This window comes from Pseudophryne corroboree, chromosome 12 (genome assembly GCF_028390025.1).
Source record: "Pseudophryne corroboree isolate aPseCor3 chromosome 12, aPseCor3.hap2, whole genome shotgun sequence".
NCBI lineage: Eukaryota > Metazoa > Chordata > Amphibia > Anura > Myobatrachidae > Pseudophryne > Pseudophryne corroboree.
Window position 1 is genome coordinate 132,561,286 of NC_086455.1, and position 13,698 is coordinate 132,574,983.

A 13,698-nucleotide genomic window follows, 5' to 3' on the forward strand; every position below is an offset into this window, starting at 1 on the left:
TTCCAGAATGTTGATCGAGAGGAGAGATTCCTCCTTGGTCCACCGACCCTGAAGGGAGTGCTGCTCCAGCACCGCGCCCCAACCTCTTAGACTGGCATCTGTCGTCAACAGGACCCAGTTGGATATCCAGAAAGGACGACCCTTGCACAATTGTTGGTCCCGGAGCCACCAAAGCAGCGACAGACGGACCTCCGGAGTCAATAAGATCATTTGAGATCTGATCCGGTGAGGCAGGCCGTCCCACTTGGCTAGAATCAGCCTCTGGAGGGGGCGAGAATGGAATTGAGCATACTCCACCATGTCGAATGCTGATACCACCTGCATTGCCGAATGTATCGACACTTGCGGACAAGAAAGGAAGCAATGAATCCTGTCCTGAAGCTTCAGGACTTTCTCCTGAGACAAGAACAACCTCTGGTTGTGAGTGTCCAACAGCGCTCCCAGGTACACCATGCAGGGACCAGGGAGGATTTCTTCCAGTTGATGAGCCACCCGTGGGCTTGTAGAAACCGGACCGTAATATCCAGATGACGCAGGAGAAGATCTGGGGAATTTGCCAGGATTAACAAGTCGTCCAGATACGGCAGTATCCTGACCCCTTGACGGCGGAGTACCACCGTCATCACCGCCATAACTTTGGTGAAGACTCGCAGAGCCGTTGTTAAACCAAAAGGTAATGCCCGAAACTGGTAATGGATGTTGCCAATAGCAGACCTCAGGTATTGTTGATGTGACACTGCTATAGGAATATGCGGGTAAGCATCCTGTATGTCCGGGGAGACCATGTAGTCCCCAGGTTCCAAGGCCAGAACTATAGAGCGAAGGGTTTCCATACGGATCTTGGAAATCTTCACAAACCTGTTCAATGCCTTGAGGTTGAGAATGGGCCGGGAGGACCCATTCGGTTTCGGGACTAGAAACAGCGGAGAATAGTACCCCCGGCCCCTCTGAGCAAGAGGCACTTGTACTACGACTCCTGTATCCAGGAGGGTCTGTACCACAGAGTGTAGAGTTTTGGCCTTTGTCTGGGCCAAAGGGACGTCTGTCTGGCAAAATCGATGAGGGGGTCGGTTTTTGAAGGCTATGGCGTAACCTCGAGTGACGACTTCCCGTACCCAGGCAACTGAAGTGGTCTTCAACCATTCCTGGGTATACCCTAGAAGCCGGCCCAACACCCTGGGATCCTACAGGGGGAGGACCGCCCCGTCATGCGGCAGGCTTATCGGTCTTGGCAGCTGGCTGACGGGCAGCCCAGGCTCTTTTGGGCTTCGGCTTACCAGGTTTGGAAGTGCGGGCCTGCTTATGGTACGCCTGACCTTTTGCTTTACCTGAAGGACGAAAGGGGCGAAAGGACGTACCTTTAGCCTTCGACACAGAAGGAGCGGTATTAGGCAGAATTAGGCAGACAGGCAGTTTTGGCAGTAGCCAAGTCAGCCACTATCTTATTTAAGTCCTCCCCAAACAGAATATCTCCCTTGAAAGGGAGTACCTCCAGGGTTTTTCTAGAGTCCAGATCCACAGACCAGGATCCCAGCCACAATATCCGGCGAGCCAGGACTGACGTAGTAGAGGCCTTGGCTGCTAGGATACCGGCATCAGAAGCCGCCTCTTTAATATATCGAGAAGCTGTGACAATATATGACAAGCATTGTCTAGCATGGTCAGAGGAGATTTCAGCTTCTAACTCCAAGGCCCATGCTTCAATAGCCTCTGCAGCCCATGTAGCTGCAATAGTGGGCCTTTGTGCAGCACCCATGAGGGTGTAAATCGCTTTCAGACAATCCTCCACACGTTTATCCGTAGAATCTTTTAGAGACGTGACGGTAGTGACAGGTAGAGCTGAGGAAACCACCATCCTAGCCACATGTGAGTCCACTGGAGGAGGCGTTTCCCAATTCTTAGACAGCTCTGGCGCGAGGGGATAGCGAGCCAGCATCTTCTTTTGAGGCACAAACTTCGTACCCAGGTTTTCCCAGGGTTCCTGATGTATATCCACTAGGTGATCAGAGTGAGGTAAAACTTGTTTAACCACCTTCGGACGCTTGAACCTATCTGGTTTCTTAGGAGGGACGGATGGCTCGGGATCATCCGTAATCTGCAGAATTAATTTAATAGCCTCCAAAAGATCAGGAACATCCACATGTGAACTACCCTCCCCATCAGCCGTATCCGAGTCAGAACCTGTGGGGTCAGTATATGTGCCGTCTTCATCAGACGAGGTGTCAGTGACAGCAGTGGATTGTGAGGAGACAAGCGCTCGCTTAGAGGACCTCTTGGACTTAGTCGAGCGTTGGTCAGACTTTTTAGTAGTCAAGGACTGGTTCAACTTCTTTAATTGAGCAGATAAATCGTCCGCCCACGGCGGTTTAGCTGCAGAAACCACATACGGTTGTACCGGCATTGGGGGTCCCATAGGGGGTGTTAGTTTATGAACTAGCGTATGCAGAAGTGTGGAAAAAGCGACCCACGGTGGGTCAGTATGTGCCTCCGCTGCCACAGTCCCACTGGGGGGCAAGGAGCCCCCAGAACCAGAGCCCACAGCTGCTATATTCTCCTCATGTGTCTGTGGCTTCAGCAACACCTGCAGTGTGTTCCGCCCCAGAACCGTTACCCTCAGAAGCAGACATGATATAACTTGCAGTATGAGGTAACAGTACAATTATCAGCAGCACTATACCTCTAAACCCAAACCCCTGCACAGTGTAGTCAGCACTAGCAGAGATAAAGGAGAGATATGGTGACTAAATCACAGAGAAAAATACGTAATACAGTAGATCTTTGTGAAAATCCTATATTAGATAACACCTGATGCACCAAGCCCCCTCAGGTTATGGAATATAGAGATAGCAAGTTGAGTGAAAGACACGAAATGGACACCACTCAGCTATCAAATGCACACACAAAGTCACAGTTTGTACAATGCAGAGGTTATTACTGACAATAATACTACACTGGACTAGCTTATATTGCTAAATAGTCAATAGATATAACACTACACAGTAAGAACTGGATGTATATCACAGGGTAATTGTACTATAAAACCCTGACTAAATGCACTCTCTTAACTATCACTGTCTAAAAAGGCAGGTAGAATACTTAAGTGTCATGTAAAGGCACAGCGCTGACAACCAGGCGGCTTTACATAGGAGGATTTGCCCAAGCAGTCCCAGGAAGTGAGCTGAGGAATAATGACACCGCAGACACTGACAGGGAGTGAGGAAAAGACAGAGATGCAGCTCCAGGGCAGGAACACTTGCTGGAAATGGCGCTCTGGGGCTGGGGGAGGGGCTTCAGGTCTAAGCCTTATCCCCTCTGCTGGCAAAACCACCAGGTACTGTGGGCGATATAAAAACCGGTTTAGAGAGAAAACCTGACCTGCGCCCATGCCCTGGTGATCTAGTGGGATCGCCTGTATTGCCACAGTGTCCTTCGCCAGCACGCGCGGCCCTCCTCCCACTGACCGCGCCAGCTCGCGATAAAGACCGGGCCCCGCAAGCGGGACCCACTTACCACCTCCTGAAGCGCGGCCACGTGATCCTGGAGAGCCCCAGCCATGTGTCTAACGTGAAGAAAACCGGAGCCTCTGCTGTAGGTACCCGGCAACCAGGGCTCTGGAGTGTACAGCGCCACTGGGGACAGCTGGAGCTGCAGCAGTGAATGTAGCAAGACATTTACCACCGCTGCTGCCCTTGAAGTCTTCACTTTTTACTTCATAAAAAGCTTTTCTTAGGGCTGCTTGGAGCAGCCCCTCTGTTAAGTGCCTGCTTACTGCAGCACCAACTTACAAAACTGAGCTCCTGTGCAGGGAGGAGGGGTTATAGAGGAGGCGGCGCTGTGCATTCTGGGAACAGTCAAACCTTTGAGCCTGTTGGTGCCTCGGATCAAGATCCTACTCTACACCCCATTGTCCAATCCTTGTGGAGCCCAGTGTACCCCGCAGCAGAATTATTTTTTTTCTACCAATAAAAGGAATCTGCTAGCAATAAGCTCGATCCTTGACAAAGGCCATCAAAGCCCGAAACGCGTTGGTAGGAGCCGCAATTATTCACAAGGGAACCAACAGCCGGATACCAACGGGAAGCCGTGGCTAACTAAGGTAGAGAGAGCAGGGACAGAGTTTGCCTGTAAGCGCCCCCACTAACAATCATTAAACTGGATGGAATATCGGAACCCTGAGTACCCATAAAAAACTAGACTCCTTTTATAAATATTCACAAAAGAGCTGTCACCATTCATTAATAATATTTTTATGTTACCGGTATGAGCGTTCAAAATTTACATAAGCGCTCCTTTCTTATTATCATACGTTTCATTTAACAGAGCTATTATTTATCCATTCACATATAGCGTGGTGTAATTTTATAATTCATAATATTTAAATGAAACAATCTGAGTTTACTCTACATTTCACCAAGCATGCTATGGTTTCTTTTTTGGTGACTGTGTTTGGGATTCAGATGGGGACCAAATAGTAATGTTACACAAACGTCACAACAAAGTCAGCATCGTTTGTAAGGTATCATTTAAATGTATTATCTATAATCAGACTTGCATAACTGAGTCCAAGGGCTAGATTTAGGGACCTGCAGTTTGTCAATGAAACCAATAATCAGCAGCTTTGACTGATCTCTTAAATACCGCAAAAGGAAAAAAAATGTTAAACCATCGGTCAAAGTCGGCGGCTTTGTCAAATAGACCACGGGCCTAAGTTATGTTTGTTTGCAATGTCTATGATCACGCAACTGAGTGATCGTCAGACTGCTTATGCACCGCCATCACACTGCGCATGTGACAAGGTACCTCTGCGATTCCGCTCGCAGTGACATTTTTAATGCAGATTGATTGACAGGAAGGGACCATTTGAGGAGGTAACGGAGTAGCGGCAAAAAAAAGCACGGCCGTTTTCGGGGTGTGCATCTGCCTTCAGCTGCAATAATACACAAACAGTGTCAGCGTCACTACTGCTGAGGCCAGTCTGCGTGATTAGAGACTCCTTGCTATTGCGCCAGTGCTGCGTCTATGTACGCATTTGCTGAGTGGCAGCGTTACTTGTAATGATTAGAATTTTTTTTTTAACCTGACAAAACACAGCTGTGTAGGAATGTGCGTACATGAATTAGGCCCGATTAGTTCATTAACCTAGACTTGACATTAACTGGTCTTTTAAGATACGACTGTCAAATTACTACAGAAGTAGGATTGACTAAAAATATCTGTCCCCAATATGTTTGCAAACCCATCACAGTGAAATGACTAAGGTGTACATAACTTCCATTGGTTAGCACACTGTGAAATAGGAGGAGTGTGTGGAGGAAGAGAAAATAAATAAAAAAATAAATATACACACACACAAAATATTTCAGAGAGGTATATTTATGTGTATATTATTTAAATATTACACACATATATACACACACACACACACACACAGTATATATAATTACATACATACACACTGTCGAAGTCGGAAAACTAAGACAATACAAACTACACACAGAGTGGCGCTTCTCGTGGTGGCGTAAGGACGCAATTGACGTATATGAATGCACCATGCTTCTTTACCGTACATCATGCATAGAGTCGCACTGCATGCATAGTCGCACGGCGTGCGTGTTGCAGCGTGGTGGGTGTATATACGGTAAAAGGCACAATCACTGAGAAACGCCATAAAGATGCACACAGACACATACATACAACACATAAATTACACATAGACAAAACATGTCCAGCACCACTTATATTATATTGTGTTTATATAATAGTGTCAAATCAAATATATATTTATTATTGGGACGGAACAAGTTTATTATATCATGCTTAGCGTCAAAATGGTCAGGAGGATGTGTGGATTAATTCGATAGCTATGGGTAAATTGTAGCACATTGCAACGATTAGTTATGAACAAATGTATGAAATATAAAGTCATTCTTATGAGAACAAAGGACTCCCTGAGAAAGCATGTGTGCAGAATCCCATTGGTTAATCCCTGTATCTGCATCTTCAAACTGGACATTGCTTACATATGAACTGACCAATAACACACAATGAATGAGAAACCTTCCTCTCCTGGACCAATGGAAGGAGACCGAAACCAACAGACTGTTAACTCACACTGTTTGATATATGTAGTTTCTAGGACTTAGAGAGTTAGTTGCTTGCTGTGAGGAAGACATGGAGGAATGTTCTATGGGATAGGTTGATGTATACTGGCTGTATCTGTTTCTTTTGTAACTAATTCTGTACCACTTACCTAGGCTTTTATCCCCTTGATGAAGTCCTGCTGCTGACGGACGAAACGCATTGGTACTACCTGCAGACCTCTCCTTTTATGGACAGATAAGCTTCATACAATTTTCAATCCTGCACGCATGCCTCCCAGCCATTTTTATGGACAGAAGCTTTACATCATTTTTTATTCTGTACGCATGTTATTCAGTTATTTTATGTTATTATGTGTATTAAACTTATGTACTTTTAATATATACACTGCTCAGGCTGCATATTGATTTCGTTTGGGAATAAGCTGGTTCCCTAATTATGCCTGTGAAATTATGCAGTGACACAATATGAAATTTTAAATGGTATACACTATGTTTGCTTTCCTCTTTTTTTATTTTCATGTATTAAGCCACAAAAGAGTGTTGCTTGAGCAAAGCTTCTCTTTACCAGATAAGTGATCTCAGCCAATTTTTATCATCCCTTTCCTTTATATCATCTCCCCTTAATATACTAACCACACTCTTGGGCGTTTGTATTCACCAATATTAAAAAAAAAAAAAAAATTATATATATATATATATATATATATATATATATATATATATATATATATATATATATATATATATATATATAAAAATTATATACTGTACATATGTTATTTTGTATGCATAACTATTCAGATCACACACATATATATATATATATATATATATATATATATCTCTGAGCGTTGGACCTCGGTAATACAATGTGTGCGACTACTTGCTTTCTCTTAAAGGGACATAGTGCTACAACATTTAGCGCACTATTAACGTATATTTGGTAATAAGATGCACCTTGCGTCCGCAGTATATATTGACCCTGGTATGTAAATGTTATTTAAAATAAAGGAAATTCACAACACGTAATAATGAAGACTTACACAGTGCTTGTTACATGCAAGAAATTTATTGTATCATCAAACTTTTCAATTTCACACCCATCTAATGTGGGACGAAGGCCTGATGCTGAGGTGGTCGCATTGCGTGCATGGAAATAAAATGCATACTCCCATACCTGTATACAGTATTGTATGCATCTGTGTGAGCAGACTGCCCCTACCTGTATACTTACTGTGATCAGTCTACATTTGGTGCAAAAGTTGCATCTGAAAACAGGTGTAGTTACACATACATACATCTGCTGTTGCTATCAATTCCAGTGACACAGCCTCTCTGAAGGCCTCAGTAAAGCCCAGTTACACCCTTCATTCACTAGTGAAGTAGTCAGTGGAATGCATACAACCAGCACCATTAGAGGGCGAGTCTCCGCCCATTGACAGCCCCACCTTCAAACATGTGATATCATGCCAAGGAGGTGGAGCCACCAGCACCAGGAAGAGGAGCAATGCATAATTGCAGGTCCAAAGCATAATCTGGGCAGTTGTATAGGTTGTGTGGATGGAGCCAGAGGTGCACCAGGAAGCAGAGGTGGAGGTGGATCCACCAGGAAGAGGAAGGATCAACCAGAGGTGGATCCACCAGCACCAGGAGGAGGAACAATGCATGGCATGTCCAAAAGATGCACCAGCAAGCTGTACAGGTTATATGGCTGCAGAGTGTTGCTGACACGCCATACAGCTCTGCAGTAGCTCTACTGGCTGCAGAACAAACAAAAAAAACGCGAGTCCGGGGTGAGATCAAGCCCCAGGGATAGGGGGAGGGTTACACAACATCTTTTATAGGGTGCCAGGATGAAAATGTCCACTGGCTGCATCAGATTTGCCTAACAGAGACCGACCCAATTATGCAGAGTTGATGACATCTTTCATTTGCAGCCAACTCTACAAAGATCACAAAATGTATTTTCTTTTTCCCCAAGCACAATTTAAGTTTGCATCCAACAGTGAATCAAGCCCGCAATGTAGCTGCGCGACTGAATGTAATTTCAGTGATTTAACACTAAAACAAAGCTATACAGACCACTGACAAAGTGGAAAAGTGACAATCCAACTTGTAAAGTAACGTTGGACAGGTCATGCTTCTCAATATGCAAACTGCGCCTGGCTTGTCCCCTAGGTACTATGGTTAATATAGTAATATGGGATCGGTATGGGATGCCGACGCACAAGATGCTCAATGTCAGTAAACCGACATCAGCATACAGTGTGCCAGAATGCCGACAGGGGGACGATCGCCACAAAGCCCCTTGCGAGCTCCATGGCAAGCTTGGCTCGCCACAGGTTCTATTCTTCCTCTATGGGTGTTGTGGAAACCGACAGAGGGGGCATCACCTACTTCGCCAGAATTCTGGCAGCGGTATAGTACCCCGGTGTCGGTATTGAGACAGCCGGGATCCTGACAGGCGGCATTTGAACCACATACCAGCAATATGGGTATAGTCTGCACAGGAGAGTGGAGGAGTTGGGTGTAGTGTAGGGATTCCTACTATAGTATGAAGTAGACACATGGATGGAACTGGTTTTGCGGAGCAAAATGCATTTCCAGTTTATGGAGCGAGTTTATGAATAGGAGATACAGAAGTGGAGAAGTGCAGAGGCCAGGACCTCACCCCCACACTGTGTCTCTGTAGCAGCCCTAGGGCCCAGACGATCACTATTCCGTCCTCTATTAATATGCGACCAGCGGGCGCACGCAATTAGGAGTATACATCAGACGATATGCATGATTTGTCATTCCGATATGGCAAATCGTGCCGATATCAGCATGATGAGTACCTGGCCTAGGAAATAATAGGATTTTAATACCTACCGGTAAATCCTTTTCTCTTAGTCCGTAGAGGATGCTGGGGATGCTTCAAGAACCATGGGGTATAGACAGGATCCGCAGGAGACATGGGCACACTATAAGACTTTGAATGAGTGTGAACTGGCTCCTCCCTCTATGCCCCTCCTCCAGACTCCAGTTATAGGAATTGTGCCCAGGGAGATGGACATTTAGAGGAAAATTATTTATTTAATTATTTTAAACTAAGGTGAGATGCATACCAGCTCACACCACCAACACGCCGTACAACATGGCATTCAACAAACAAAGCATGCAACGGCATGACCAACAACAGTCACAGACTTGACTGAACTCAACGCAACATGAGCGTAACTATAACTAAACTGCAGATACAGCCCGCACTGGGACGGGCACCCAGCATCCTCTACGGACTAAGAGAAAAGGATTTACCGGTAGGTATTAAAATCCTATTTTCTCATACGTCCTAGAGGATGCTGGGGATGCTTCAAGAACCATGGGGTTTATACCAAAGCTCTAGAACGGGCGGGAGAGTGCGGATGACTCTGCAGCACCGATTGACCAAACAAGAGGTCCTCCTCAGCCAGGGTATCAAACTTGTAAAACTTCGCAAAGGTGTTTGATCCCGACCAAGTAGCAGCTCGGCAAAGTTGTAACGCAGAGACTCCCCAGGCAGCCGCCCAGGATGAGCCCACCTTTCTGGTAGAATGGGCTTTCACCGCTTTCGGTAACGGCAATCCTGCCGTAGAATGAGCCTGCTGAATCGTAATACAGATCCAGCGCGCAATAGTCTGCTTAGAAGCAGGATCCCCAATCTTGTTGGGTGCCCACAGGACAGACAGAGCCTCTGTTTTCCTAATCTGCGCCGTTCAGCCGACATAGATTTTCAAAGCTCTGACCACATTGAGAGACTTTGACTCCGCCAAGGCCTCAGTAGCTACTGGCACCACAATAGGCTGGTTTACGTGAAAAGATGAAACCACTTTTGGCAGAAATTGTTGACGAGTCCTCAACTCTGCCCTATCCGCATGGAAAATCAAATAGGGGCTTTTGTGAGACAAAGCTGCCAATTCAGACACTCGCCTTGCCGACGCCAAGGCCAACAACATGACCACTTTCCAAGTAAGGAATTATAACTCTACCTTTCGCAAAGGTTCAAACCAATGTGATTGCAAAAATTGCAACACCACATTAAGATCCCACGGTGCCACAGGAGGCACAAATGGAGGTTGGGTGTGTAGCACGCCTTTTACGAAGGTCTGAACTTCTGGAAGAGAAGCCATTTCTTTCTGAAAAAAGATCGACAAGGCCGAAATCTGTACTTTAATAGAGCCTAACTTTAGGCCCGCATCCACACCTGCTTGTAGGAAATGGAGCAAACGCCCCAGGTGAAATTCTTCCGTAGGAGCCTTCTTGGATTCACACCAAGACACACATTTTCTCCAAATACGGTGGTAATGCTTTGCAGTTACTTCTTCTCTAGCCTGAAGAAGTGTGGGAATGACTTCACTGGGAATACCCTTTCGGGCTAGAATTTGGCGTTCAATCGCCACACCGTCAAACGCAGCCGCGGTAAGTCCTGAAACACGCACGGCTCCTGTTGTAACAGGTCCTCCCGAAGAGGAAGAGGCCAGGGATCTTCTATGAGCAACTCCTGAAGATCTGGATACCAGGCCCTTTTTGGCCAATCCGGAACAATGAGGATCGCCTGAACCCTTGCTCTTCTTATAAGTTTTATCACCTTTGGAATGAGTGGAAGTGGAGGGAACACATATACCGTCGGAAACACCCACAGTGTCACTAGGGCGTACACCGCTATCGCTTGAGGGTCCCTTGACCTGGAACAATATCTCTGAAGTTTCTTGTTGAGACGGGATGCCATCATGTCTACTTGAGGAACTCCCCAATGACTTGTCACTTCTTCAAAGACCTCTTGATGAAGACCCCACTCTCCTGGATGGAGATCGTGTCTGCTGAGGAAGTCTGCTTCCGAGTTGTCCACTCCTGGAATGAAGACTGCTGACAGAGCGCTGGCATGTCTTTCTGCCCAGCGAAGAATCTTCGTGGCTTCGGCCATCGCCGCTCTGCTCCTTGTTCCGCCTTGACGGTTTATGTACACCACTGCTGTCACGTTGCCTGACTGAATCAAGACAGGCAGACCTCGAAGAAGATGTTCTGCTTGCAGTATGCCGTTGTAAATGGCTCTTAATTCCAGAATGTTTATGTGTAGACAAGCTCCCTGGCTCGACCACTTTCCCTGAAAGTTTCTTCCCTGTGTGACTGCGCCCCAGCCTCGGAGGCTTGCATCTGTGGTCACCAGGATCCAATCCTGAATCCCAAACCTGCGTCCCTCCAGAAGGTGAGAACTGTGCAGCCACCACAGAAGGGAGATTCTGGTCCTGGGAGATAGAATTATCTTCCGATGCATGTCCAGGTGAGACCCGGATCACTGGTCCAACAGGTTCCACTGAAACACCCTGGCATGGACCCTGCCATACGGAATGGCCTCGTAGGCCGCCACCATCTTCCCCAGCAACCGAGTGCATTGAAGAACTGACACTTTTGCTGGTTTCAGAATCTGTTTTACCATGTTCTGCATTTCCAGAGCTTTTTCCACTGGAAGAAAAACTCTGCAATTCTGTGTCCAGAATCATACCCAGGAACGACAGCCGTGTCGTTGGATCCAACTGTGATTTTGGCAAATTTAGGAGCCACCCGTGTTGTTGCAGAATAGTCAGTGAAAGGGCAACATTCTTCAACAATTGCTCCTTGGACCTCACCTATATGAGGAGATCGTCCAAGTATGGGATAATTGCGATTCCCTGCTTGCGCAGGAGAACCATAATTTCCGCCATTACTTTGGTGAAAATCCTCGGAGCCATGGACAGACCAAACGGCAACGTCTGAAATTGGTAATGACAATCCTGTACCGCAAATCTCAGGTAAGCCTGATGCGGAGGATATATGGGGACATGCAAGTAGGCATCCTTTATGTCGACCGATACCAAAATCCCCCTCTTCCAGACTGGAGATCACTGCTCGGAGAGATTTCATCTTGAATTTGAATTTTTTTAGAAAGAAATTGAGGGATTTTAAGTTCAGAATCGGTCTGACTGAGCCATCCGGCTTCGGCACCACGAACAGGCTCAAATAAAAACCTTCCCCCTGTTGTGACGGGGGCACAGTGACAATTACTTGATTTTGACACAACTTTAGTATCGCAGCGCTTACTATTTCCCTTTCTAGAAGAGAAGCTGTCAAGGCTGATTTGAAAAATCGGTGAGGGGACACGTCTTGAAACTCCTACCCTTGGGTTACTATGTCTACTATCCAGGTCCGAGTGCACCCAGACCTGACTGAAGAGTTGGAGACGTGCCCCCACCGGTGCGGACTTCATGCGGTGGATTTGGTAGAAGCCGGAGAGGACTTCTGCTCTTGGGAACTTGCCACAGCCTGTGACCTTTTTCCCTTTCCTCTCCCCCTCGAAGCAAGGAAGGAGGACCCACGTCCTTTTTTGAATTTATTGGGCCGAAAGGACTGCATCTGATAGTGAGGCGATTTCTTCTGCTGTGTAGTAACATAAGTTAAAAATGAAGACTTACCTGCGGTGGCTGTAGACACTAGGGGGTAAATTTACTAAGATGGGAGTTCTATTTAAGATGGGAAGTTGCCCATAGCAACCAATCAGATTCCAGGTATTATCTTCTAGAAGGGTCTAGATAATTGAGAAGTATAATCTGATTGGTTGCTATGGGCAACACCCCATCTTAAAAAGAACTCCCATCTTAGTAAATTTACCCCTAGGTCAGTGAGGCCGTCACCAAACAAGACCTTACCGTTAAACGGTAGAGACTCCATCGCCTTCCGAGAGTCAGCATCAGCATTCCATTGATGAATCCACAATGCTCTCCTTGCTGAGACTGCCATGGCATTGGCCCTTGATCCCAAAAGGCCAATATCCCTTACAGCTTCTTTTAAATATGCTGCAGCGTCCCTGATGTGACCCAAAGTCAAAAGCACACTATCCCTGTCTAGGGTATCTACCTCAGATGACAAGTTATCTGCCCACTTTTCAATAGCGCTACTCACCCATGCCGAAGCAACGGCAGGCCTGAGTAGCGACCCTGTAGTGACATAAATGGATTTTAGGGTATTTTCCTGCTTACGATCCGCAGGATCCTTTAGGGCTGCCGTGTCAGGGGACGGAAGTGCCACCTTTTTGGATAGACGCGATAAAGCTTTGTCTACCGTGGGGATTGACTCCCACCTTTCCCTGTCCCCAGAGGGGAACGGATATGCCACTGGAATTCTTTTGGGAACATGTATCTTTTTGTCAGGATTTTCCCAAGTCTTTTCAAAAAGTGCGTTCAGTTCATGAGAGGGAGGAAATGTTACCTCAGGTTTCTTTCCTTTAAACATACAGACCCTAGTATCAGGAACAGCAGGGTCCTTAGTGATATGTAATACGTCTTTTATCGCCACAATCATGTACTGAATACTCTTACCCAGTTTTGGATGTAATCTGGCATCACTATAGTCGAGACTGGAATCCGAGTCCGTGTCGGTATCTGTATCTGCTATCTGGGTAAATGCACGTTTCTGTGACCCCGAAGGGCTCTGGGCCTATGACAAAGCATCTTCCATGGATTTCCTCCATGTCTGGTTCTTCGAATCAGATTTATCAAATCTTAGTCAAATTTGTGTTTAAAACACTCAACATATTCACCCAATC